Below are 10,650 nucleotides of genomic sequence, written 5' to 3'. Positions count from 1 at the left end.
ACTCCTTTTTGTAAAACGATGCCGTGATAAATTCATTAAGATTCAACATTTGATGACATGTATTGTGCCCTTTACGAAAGCCGAACAGGTTCTTCTGAATAATGTCATATTTTTTTAAATGTTCTGCGGTACTTATTTTCAATAACTTTTTCCAATACTTTGCTAACACAAGACAAAATACTTATATTGTCTATTGGAAATTAAATGATAACCCGTGGCTCGGTGTATTTGCGAATTTCGAATTTTGAAAGTTAGGTATTTCTACTGAAGAAATAAGGAGAATATACTGGTTGGTTTGTCGGATAATCAGTTTTTCTTTTCTTTTCTCTCTCTCTCTCTTTTTTTTTTTTTTAAAGCAGGAGACAGAGCAATGTCCTCGTCGGTATTCGATCCTGGACCTCTCGAATACGCACGAAGTGTGCTATCGTTACACCACGTAGGCATGCAGAAAGGAGGGAGAAAATATCTTACGAACTTCCCCTTTTAAAGGGCGACTGGGAGTTAGGGGACCCAATCGCCAAATCCTGGTGGTGAAGAATTATCATCCACCACCTCTTAGCTTGGGAGCCACGTAAAGACATTAGATAATTTTTGAAGTAGAAAATATGAAAATGAGCAATGCCCTCGCTGAGGCTCGAACCTGGTCCTCTCGAATACGCGCCGAGTGTGCTACCCTTACACTACGAAGGCATGCAGGAAGAAGGCAGAAAGTGTTGAGGATAAAATCTGAAGATTTTCCTCTGCATAGACGCTCAGATTAGGAGTGAATATATTCACTTAAAGGCTCAGATTAGGAGTGAATATATTCACCTAAAAGCTTATAAGCTTTTAGGTATATTCGCAAAAATTATAGCAATCTCGGATTCTGACAGAATAAGCAAATTTTTAAGTAATATCAGTCCAATGAAATTCATTTTGTCACGGTGAAGATATATAACTATTTTCCAGACAGTATTTTGGTTAAAGTTCCATATTGTTTTTTAATTTATCCCATTGACCAGAACGATGGTTTCTAATTAGAAAGCAAATTTCGTGTCGTTTAGTATTCGGTTACCGTTTAGTAATTAGGTCTCCCGAAATTTTCCAGCACTTGAAAAGGCGATTTTCTCAAAATAGCGAGCTGGACCATAATTAAGCTAAACTAAAAGTCGAACCTGGACTTATTGTTTTCGTAACAATTGGTTTCCTTTACTTAGCGATCGCAATATTTGGTCCCAAATAAAATCCTACAGTAATAAAATAATTTATTTCTGCATCCATCATTCCTTCAATTACAATTTTACTGCATTAATCGTTCAATAATAATTTTAACAGCTTAATACTTCCTTCATAGATCATTTGATGAAAAAAAAAATTAAAAGAAATCTGAAAAGTTTCAGATTTTAAATTACGTCCAAAAAGACTTTTTTTTTTTTTTTAACGTTTTGTGTGTTACCTTTATTTATTTATTATCATGCTCTTTGCACTTAAACCATAAAATTCAGTAAAACAGCAATGTCGCAAAATAATTTTAAAACGAGCGTATCTTTAGAATTTCCCATACACAGTTCCGCGAGCTGGAGATAAAAAGGTTTTTTCTCCCTCCCGGTAGAGTGTTGCCATTGCTCGCTTTTAAATCGTTGAATCTCTTAATCAAAAATTCGTTAAAGTCTTACAACCGATAATAAAACAAATAATAAAACAAAACCGAAAATAAAACAAATTCCAAATTTGATCTTCCAGATGCCCATATTCACAGTAGGATTACGACATTCAAAATTGGATAGCTCAAAATAGGTACTGTTGTTTTATCACAATGCCAGAAACATACATACATTTATGCACATTCTACATTATTTAATTTCTTCAAATATAATACAGGGCGATAGTATTTGGTGGCAACAGTTTGAAAAGTAAAACGGACATTCAGAGTGATTCAACGCAAAATCGCAAAACAAAAACATTAGTCCTTCAGGCACAAAGCCCCTTTAGACTAAAAAAAAATCTGAATTTCAGATTTTAAATTACGTCCAAAGGGGCGTTTTTTAACATTTTGTGTTTTACATTTATTTATTAAATATCACGTTCTTCGCACTTAAACCGCAAAATTCAGTTCGACAGCAATAACGCAAAATAGTTTTAAAATGAGCATATCTTTAGAATTTCCCATACAGAGACTGGCGTGTTGGAGATAAAAATGTTTTTTCTGTACAACATTGCCATTGCTCGCTTTGAAATCCTTGAGTTTGTTAATCAAAAATTCGTTAAAGTTTTACAAAATATGAAATCGATAATAAAACAAATTCCAAATTTCAAATTTGGGCTTCCACATGCCCATATTCGTAGGAGGATTACGTCATTCGAAATTCAATGGCTCTATGTACTGTTGTATTATCACAATGCGAGAAATATACATACATTTACGCAAATTTTTCCTTATTTAATTTCTTCAAATATAATACAGGACTCTAACAGTTGGTGGCAACAGTTCGAAAAGTGAAACGGATATTTATAGTGAACCAACGCAAAATCGCAAAACGAAAACAATAGTCCTTCAGGGACAAAGCCCAAGGTCCCACTGTACGGACCTTCGACAAAGCCCCTTTGAACTAAAAACTGAAGCGAAAGTATACGTATTTATTTTTTGCATTCCCTACGCTTTGTTTTTAAACCTAGCAACGCAGGGGAATGTTGTAACCCCACCCGTACACGGGGACGGCTGTATTATTACACGTCACGCTCCGTCTGTATTGCAGCAGAATCTCGATTATTCCACGTAACAGGGATCGTAACCATCTCGAATAGTTGAAAACTCGGTTAATAAAGACTAAATTTTAAAATACACCAAATTTCTTACCATAAGATTTTTGTAACATTCTTTGTTTTAAAATTCCAAAAATAAGCCCACAAGCGTGCTATTAACATTTTCAAAAACGTTTTTTCCGCTGTATCAAATTTGTTTCCTTTAGTTAAATAAATTCTGCAAACAAGATTTTATTTCGTGATAAAAGTATTCATGCAAAATAAATAAAAATAAAATATAAAATAAAAACATTTAAATGAATTTTTTTCCAATTTTGTAAAATCAAAGTGTAACTTTTACTCTTTGCGTTTTGGAACTAACATGGATTTTTCCTATAAACTAAACAAAATGGTGACTTTTCTTCCTAAAAAAATTTAAATTTTCGACAGAAAAAATTTTAAATGAATTTCCTTTGATTTTGTAAATTCAAAGTGCAACCATTTCTCCTTACATTTTGAAATTAGTATAGGTTGTCCGGTAGATAAAATAAAAGTCTTCCTAAAAATTAAAGTGAAACTTTTTCGACTTTGTAAAATCAATTTGTAATTTTTTTAAAATCAAATTGTGTTTTTTTACTACTAACGAAAACTGTACTGAACGTGTTTCGTCTTAAAAGAATGTAAATAGTATTTTTCCGCCTTAGACAAATGAAAAATTTAAATGACTTTTATTTTTCTGCTCTCATTTTGAACTAAGCAAGCGTTTTTTCGCTCTAAAAAGGAAAACCTTTTTGCCTGAAAATTTAAAACTGAAGCTTTCTCAACCGAAATCATTGAAAACAAAATATATTATATTTCTTTATATTTTATTTCTAGGTGTCTTCTTTAGCCTTCATATTTTGCGACTTCCATAATGCATACGTAAATCTGAAAAAAATTTAATGTATTCATTACAAAAGCTATTTCGATGTTTTATAAATTAAAAAATTAAATTTAAAAAATTTTTCCCATTTATGCATTCAAATGCACTTGATATTTAATCTATCATGACTATCATACGCAACAGGTAAGGGAGATTTTTTTTACAAATTGTAAAATGTATCACCTTTGCTCGACAGTATGTCACGTGTCTTATAAAGGAATGAAGAACACTTAGAACACTAACGCTTGGAACCGTTTTGTTCAGGTAAATGAATATGCTTCAGTTTTCATGTAGATGATATCCGTGTTATAATGTAGCATATGTATATAATGAGCATATACCTGTATATGCACTTTAGAAATTTAGATACAGTTATTCTAACAGGAATAGTTCAAGAAAAGTTTTGAGAGCGAAAACAGAGAAACGGAATGAAGTAAAAATAAATAAATAAATAATTTTTTAGTGTGTTTTAATAAAGTAAACAAGGATAAGTATAGAAAATGCTGATAAGTACCAAAACTTAAACAAAGGTAGTTTTGATATTTGTAAACTAAAATTAAATACTTAACAGGTCAATAAAAGGCTGATGACTTCTCTCCTTAAACTTTGAATTTCCCCCAAAGGGTGGGGGAAATCCTCGCCAGCTGAGAACCCCTGCTCTAATGTTTCTGATCTTTATTTGTAACAATTAACTTGTGATCGCTAATTAAAAATGCCTCCTTGAGCCGAGATATTAAAAAACGGAAATGATAAGTTATTATCGAGTCTTTGGTGCAGCATAAGCAAATGTGATTTTTCCTATGAGATGCTTGAAAAGCATTCTAATATAGACTGTAGACCAATGTTTACTGTCGCAGGAAGCTGCGTGGGTTTCCTACCTTTAACTTGGTGTATACGTTAAGTCAGTCGTTTGAAATTCAAACTGCCAAACTAACCTTAAGCACGATCTCAAAACATCTTATGAACCAGAAGATTTTAAGACAAAATTAAAAATTTTTATTAAGAAAATAGAAAATATTTTAAATAAAAAAAATATGGTTTGGTTTGGTTTATTAGATTACGGCAAAGCACTCGAGGGTTATCTGCCTTAAGGGAGGGATGCCTTCGTGGAGGACTTTTTGAGGGAACTGGCTCATATACACGTTACGCATGGGGAAAACCACGAAAACACCCATGCAGCCAGCCCCTTCGCGGGATTCGAACCTCGGGACCAAACTACCAGTGTTCAGCGACGTTACCGCTCGGCCGCTGGTGGGCTAAAAAAACACACATGAAAGCTTTCATATTTTATATTATCCACAAAGGTTTTTTTTTTTTTTTTTTTTTTTTTTTTTTTTCCATCTACACATACATACATACATACATCTTTCGGGAGCATTTCAGCTAACGTCTTTTTGGGCTAAAAATATTTAAAAACAGAATATCCTTAGAATTTCCGACAGACAGTGCAGGAGATAAAATATATTTTATTTAGTACAGTGTGTTGCCACTACTCGCTTTGAAATCGATGAGTTTCTCAATCCAAAATTCGTTGATGTTTAAAAAATACGAAACAGGTAACAAAAGAAATTCGAAAGTCAAGATTCGGACTTCCAGGTGCCCATATTCGGGCGGAGGACTACGTTATTCAAAATTTGATGGCTCTAGGTACCGTTATTTTTTCAGAGTGGGAAAAACATACATACATTCATGCATATTCTTTATTATTTAATTTCTTTAAATTTAATACAGGGCGATAATATTTGGTGGCAACACCAAATTTAAAACGCCTTTAAAAAGTGAAATGGACATTTATAGCGAGCCGACGCAAAATTCCGTTTCGAGAATAATAGCCCGCCCTTCTGAGTTAATACAATAGAATCTGAAAAGATTCAGATTTTAACGTTCTCCCAAAACGGCTCTTTTAAAGTATAATATGGTTATCAGCAGACAGTACCCATAGAGATAACCCAGGTGGAATAGAGAAATATTTTACAGTACGTTAAATGAATATGCACTTAGACTAACATGGGAACGTTATGCATCTTCTGTACATTTAAAAATTGAAAAAATTATATATGTGATATAGTAGTATGAAAATATTTTATGTCTTAATTAGGTATATCATGAACTCAATGCATTTCTATTTAAATTAATTAGGTTAAAAAGTAAAAGGATAGCATTTTTAAGAGCTGCATCTGTTGCTTTTAAATAATTTGTTTATCAATAGCACACAGATTAAATATGAAAGAATAATATCATAGTGTTCCAGAATGGCAACTGACTCGAATGAAAAGTCAAACAACGCATTTATAGCGGACAACGCAAAATCGCGTTTCGAGACTAGTAACCTGTTTGGCGTAGAAAACCAGAATAGATGAAGTCCATAAAAGTTTACGCAAACTGTAAAATTTTGCTGAATTTCTTTCATAAATTTTTACGAGGTTTTACTTCTCCCTCCCCCCATTACCTTTTATCTTTCAACTTCTTCTCTCTCTCTCTCTCTCTTTTTCTTTCATTTTTTTTTTCTTCTTTAAATCTGTTACCCCTCTTTTTTTATGATAGCAATAGCCATAGTTTTTGATCAACAGAACAACCACAGAAAAAGTAGCTCATCAAAACATTGCTCTAAATATTAGTTTTGCTAACTGCTTCAACGCCCTCCAGTGGTTGAGTGGTAAAATTGTAGAACACTGGTAGTTTGATCTGTGTTAAATTTAGAAGATGTATGGGCTGACTCCATGGGAATTTTTGTTGTTTTTTTCCTTGTGTAGTACGAATATGAGACAGTTTCTTCAGAAGTCTCCATCAAGGCATTCCTTCTCTAAGCTGTTATGTGTTCTGCCACAATCAAAATAAATGAAAATCAAGGTTACAGCATGGCTATTTTTCACCCTGCCCATTTCTGTTTCATCATTATTCTCAGAATTACTTTCTTCACTGCAATTTTTATGGTTCTCCAGAACAATGTAGTGAGTAATTTCTTTATCACTCAAAATTTCAAACTTGCCGGGATGTTTTTTATATGTATCTCTCCCGAAGCATCCTCTTGAGCAATGTCTTCACATCTTTTCATACTTTGAAACATGTCTAAGAATTCAGTTTTAAAGTGTTGCTTTCATCGGCGCATCCTTATTTTTACAATTCCTGTTGTAATGACACCAAGTTCGCGTTTATTTACTTGAAAAACTTTAGTTGGCTTTGCCAAGCAAGAAATAGTAACCAGTTGACTGAGCAGACCTTGTAAGAAAGTTTCTATTCCTGATTTTTCCACCATGAAATCTTATTTGATTGCTGATGATGAGGCAAGTTAGTCCATGGATGTTGGTGCATTACTGGATCATTTGTCTTCTTGATACTAAATTTAATTCCTATCATGTAGAATTACTACGACATGCAAATAAACTGTGTTTATAAAATGAAAGGCCTTGCAGCAGATTCGTTTATCATTTCAAGAACTGATTGATGTTCCACTTTTCACCATAAGACCTTTAATTTGTGGAATGCTTAATGCTTTGAAAAGCCGTAATTGTTAAATGGGAGCACCAGTAAACCGAATGGATAAGACAGCAGAACACTCGTAGTTCGACTTAATCTCGAATCCTTGCGAACAGGCTGGGCACATAAATGTCTCCATGTGTAATGAATGAGAATATGAGGCAGTTTCTCACATAAAGTCCTCCACTAAGGCGTCTCTACTCTTCACTCTTAAACGTTTTGGCATAATCAATTAAACAATTATCAAATCGAATAAATAAAGAGTAAAATAAGACAGCTCGTTTTAAAAAAATATATAGTCCATGAATAGAATCTTAATGAATTTTAACACACTGGAGTCAGAAATTAAGTGTTCTACGGGAGTTGAAGTGAAACCATTCCTACGTTTTTGTGTACTACAGCCATATTCAGGCTCACATGTGCGGAATGGATATAATCACTGAAAACTAGCAGTTCAACCCAGAAGCAAATATCGATGGTTACATAGGTTACGTGAATGCTTTTATATTTTATGCAATGTGCAACATATTGTTACGAATTTGGTATTTAAAAAGCTAATGTTAGTTCAATTATAAATTAAATGGTTTTATTTCTCGCGCAGTGCAGCGCGTGACGAATATTAAAAGAAAGCTAAGCCGGAAAATTGAAAATACAAGAGCGCGTGCATTAAATAAATAAATATCTCTTTTTGATTTCGAGAAAGTACTGGAAAATTCTAGCGCGTGATTTTTAAAATCTTATAAAAGGAGGAAAACATCTCAGTTCGTAGTAGTTGCTTAGTTTGTTGTTGTTTAGAAAACTGCTCCTGTTGATTGTAGCGAATTCGTGGATTAGCGTTCTTTAGCTGTTTTGAATTACGTTCTATTGGACATTTGAGTAGTTAAAAGATAACTACTGTGAGATATTGTAATACTGCATGATAATTTGAGAGAATTTAAGCATTTTTGTTGTGATAATAATAAATTTTTGTTCCTTTTTCATCGGACTTGTGCATTCATTTCATAACGAACCCGTACGCACGCAACAATTTTTGGTGTCAGAAGTGGGATTTGAATGCCAATAACAAGAGCGATGGAAGAGCAATTAAGGCAGTTAATATCAGCCTTTGCCTCATTTAAAGAAGAAATTAAGGAAGAAATGAAATTGGGCCGAGATTCCGTTAAAGGCGAGATGAGATCCGTTAAAAAGGAAATGGAAGCCGTTCACGAAAAGTTGGAAGCTGGTCAAGTAACTTTTAAAGAAGACATAAAAGCTGTACAAGAAAAGATTGAAGCAGATCAAGACGAAATGAAAAGAGAAATAACCTGCGTAATAGAAAGTAAATTTAAGGCTATGGAAGACAGAATAGGAGCTGTCGAAAATAAAGTCGGGCAAATTGAAGAAAAGGTTTCTTCTGTCAAAGATGAAATAGAAGATAGAGTGTCGGCTGTGGAGCGACAAGTCGAAGGAAGAGTTTCGGCCTTCCAACAACAAATTGAAGAAAGAGTTTCTGCCGTCCAAGGACATATTGAACAACAAATCGAAGACAGAGTTTTTGCCGTCCAAGGACATATTGAACAACAAATCGAAGACAGAATTTCTGCTGTCGTCGCCAAAGAAGTTGACACTTTAAAGAAATTCGTAGCGACGGCAGGGAGCACTTCAGATGGTTTAAAATTTCTACCCATGCCTGCTCGTCCCTCTCTGAAGCTATCGACATATGATGGGAAGACCTCCTGGCAGGTGTATAAGACACAATTTTCTATCGTGGCAGATGCGAATGGATAGGATTCCCAAGCTAAGGCCTGTCATCTCGCCGCTTCTTTAAGAGCCGACGCAGCGGATATCCTTCAGACTCTTTCCGAAAACAAAAGGTTAGATTTCGAAGCTCTGTCCGGCGCCTTGGAGCTGCGCTTCGGGGAGAAATGTTTAAAAGACTACAGCAGGCTCCAATTAAGTCTTACAACAAATTAAGTCTTATAAGTCTTACAACCGATAATAAAACAAATAATAAAACAAAACCGAAAATAAAACAAATTCCAAATTTGATCTTCCAGATGCCCATATTCACAGTAGGATTACGACATTCAAAATTGGATAGCTCAAAATAGGTACTGTTGTTTTATCACAATGCCAGAAACATACATACATTTATGCATTCCCGACAGAAACAAGGGAAATCCTGTCCCTGCAATATTTCATCGATGGCATCCGGGACCCTGAAATACAGAAAGCACTGCGAATGGCGGATGTTAAAGATCTGAAAAGCGCTTTAGTGTACGCCATGAAATTTGAGGCAGCCCAGCAAGCCACCCGTCGAGACCGCCATCCAGTCAGAGCTGCTCAAGTCCAGGAGCCAGGGGATCAAGTCACTTCTCGTTTAGACGATTTAACTAGACAACTGAACGCCTTGAGACGGAATATTGGTGACATGAAACCGACCGTAAAGTGCTGGAACTGCGGTGCTGAAGGACACATACGACGAAACTGCAGAACACCCCAGGGTACGGATGTTAAAACCTCCTAACAAACAGCAGGGAAACTAATTAGTGGCCATCTCGCGGGGCGGAGGTTGCCAGATAATGAAAAGCCCCAGTTTAAAGCGCTTCAGATTTCTGCAGTGAGAGGCGGCAGTATTGGACTTTTCGTAATAGGACATATTAATAGAGTTCCCTGCAATATGACGATAGATACAGGAGCCAACGTTACCATCATCCGAAAAGATTTGGCTGAACAACTGGGAAGTAAACATATCTGGACGCCGCCCTACGTTACCCTACAGACTGTGTCCGGTGAGAAGATCGACATCGATGGAAAAGTAAATGTTAACATCACGTTTGGAAGTGCCGCTTACCATCACACGGCATATGTAGCAGAGATCACTGATTCTTGCATACTCGGATTGGACTTTCTAAGGAAATACAATTTTTCCTTGGACTTTAAAAATAACGAATTGCATTCTACATCTGAGGACATAGCGTTATTTGGAGTTAATGATGAAGAAGTTAAATCTGTTCATAAAATCATAGCACAAGACAATATCACAATACCGGCAAGAACAGAAATTTTACTTCCTGGATCCATTGCCGAAAACAGAAATTTCCGCTATGGCATCATAGAATATCCCAATAACTGTAATAGCCCAAAAGGAGTACTAGTAGCCTCAACACTCGTCGACCTATCCAGAACGGTTATCCCGGTGAGAGTCGCCAATGTAACTGAGAAGGGGAGAATTATTAAGAAAGGTGAAGTGGTTGCAGCATGTACTCCAGTAACCAGCGTTGAAAGAAAGAGTAACATCCAAGAGTCCGCGCCCTCAGAGAGCATTACATCGGAGTTATTGCAGAATGCGTAATTAAACGATAAAGAGAGGAATGCTGCCGATCGCGTTATTAAAGATCTTCAAGTTGTTTTCTCCCGCTCGTCTTCTGACGTGGGTCGAACTAGTTTGACACAACATAGAATCGATAACGGCGATCAATCCCCGATCAAACAACATCCAAGACGTCTACCGTTTGCTAAACAGGAAGAGGTCCGAACACTGTTAAAAG

This window comes from Stegodyphus dumicola, chromosome 7 (assembly GCF_044657685.1).
Source record: "Stegodyphus dumicola isolate Sdum_Otavi_A_Nest chromosome 7, ASM4465768v1".
Taxonomy (NCBI): Eukaryota; Metazoa; Arthropoda; class Arachnida; order Araneae; family Eresidae; genus Stegodyphus; species Stegodyphus dumicola.
The sequence above is the reverse complement of the archived record's forward strand: the minus strand, read 5'-3'. Positions refer to the sequence as shown.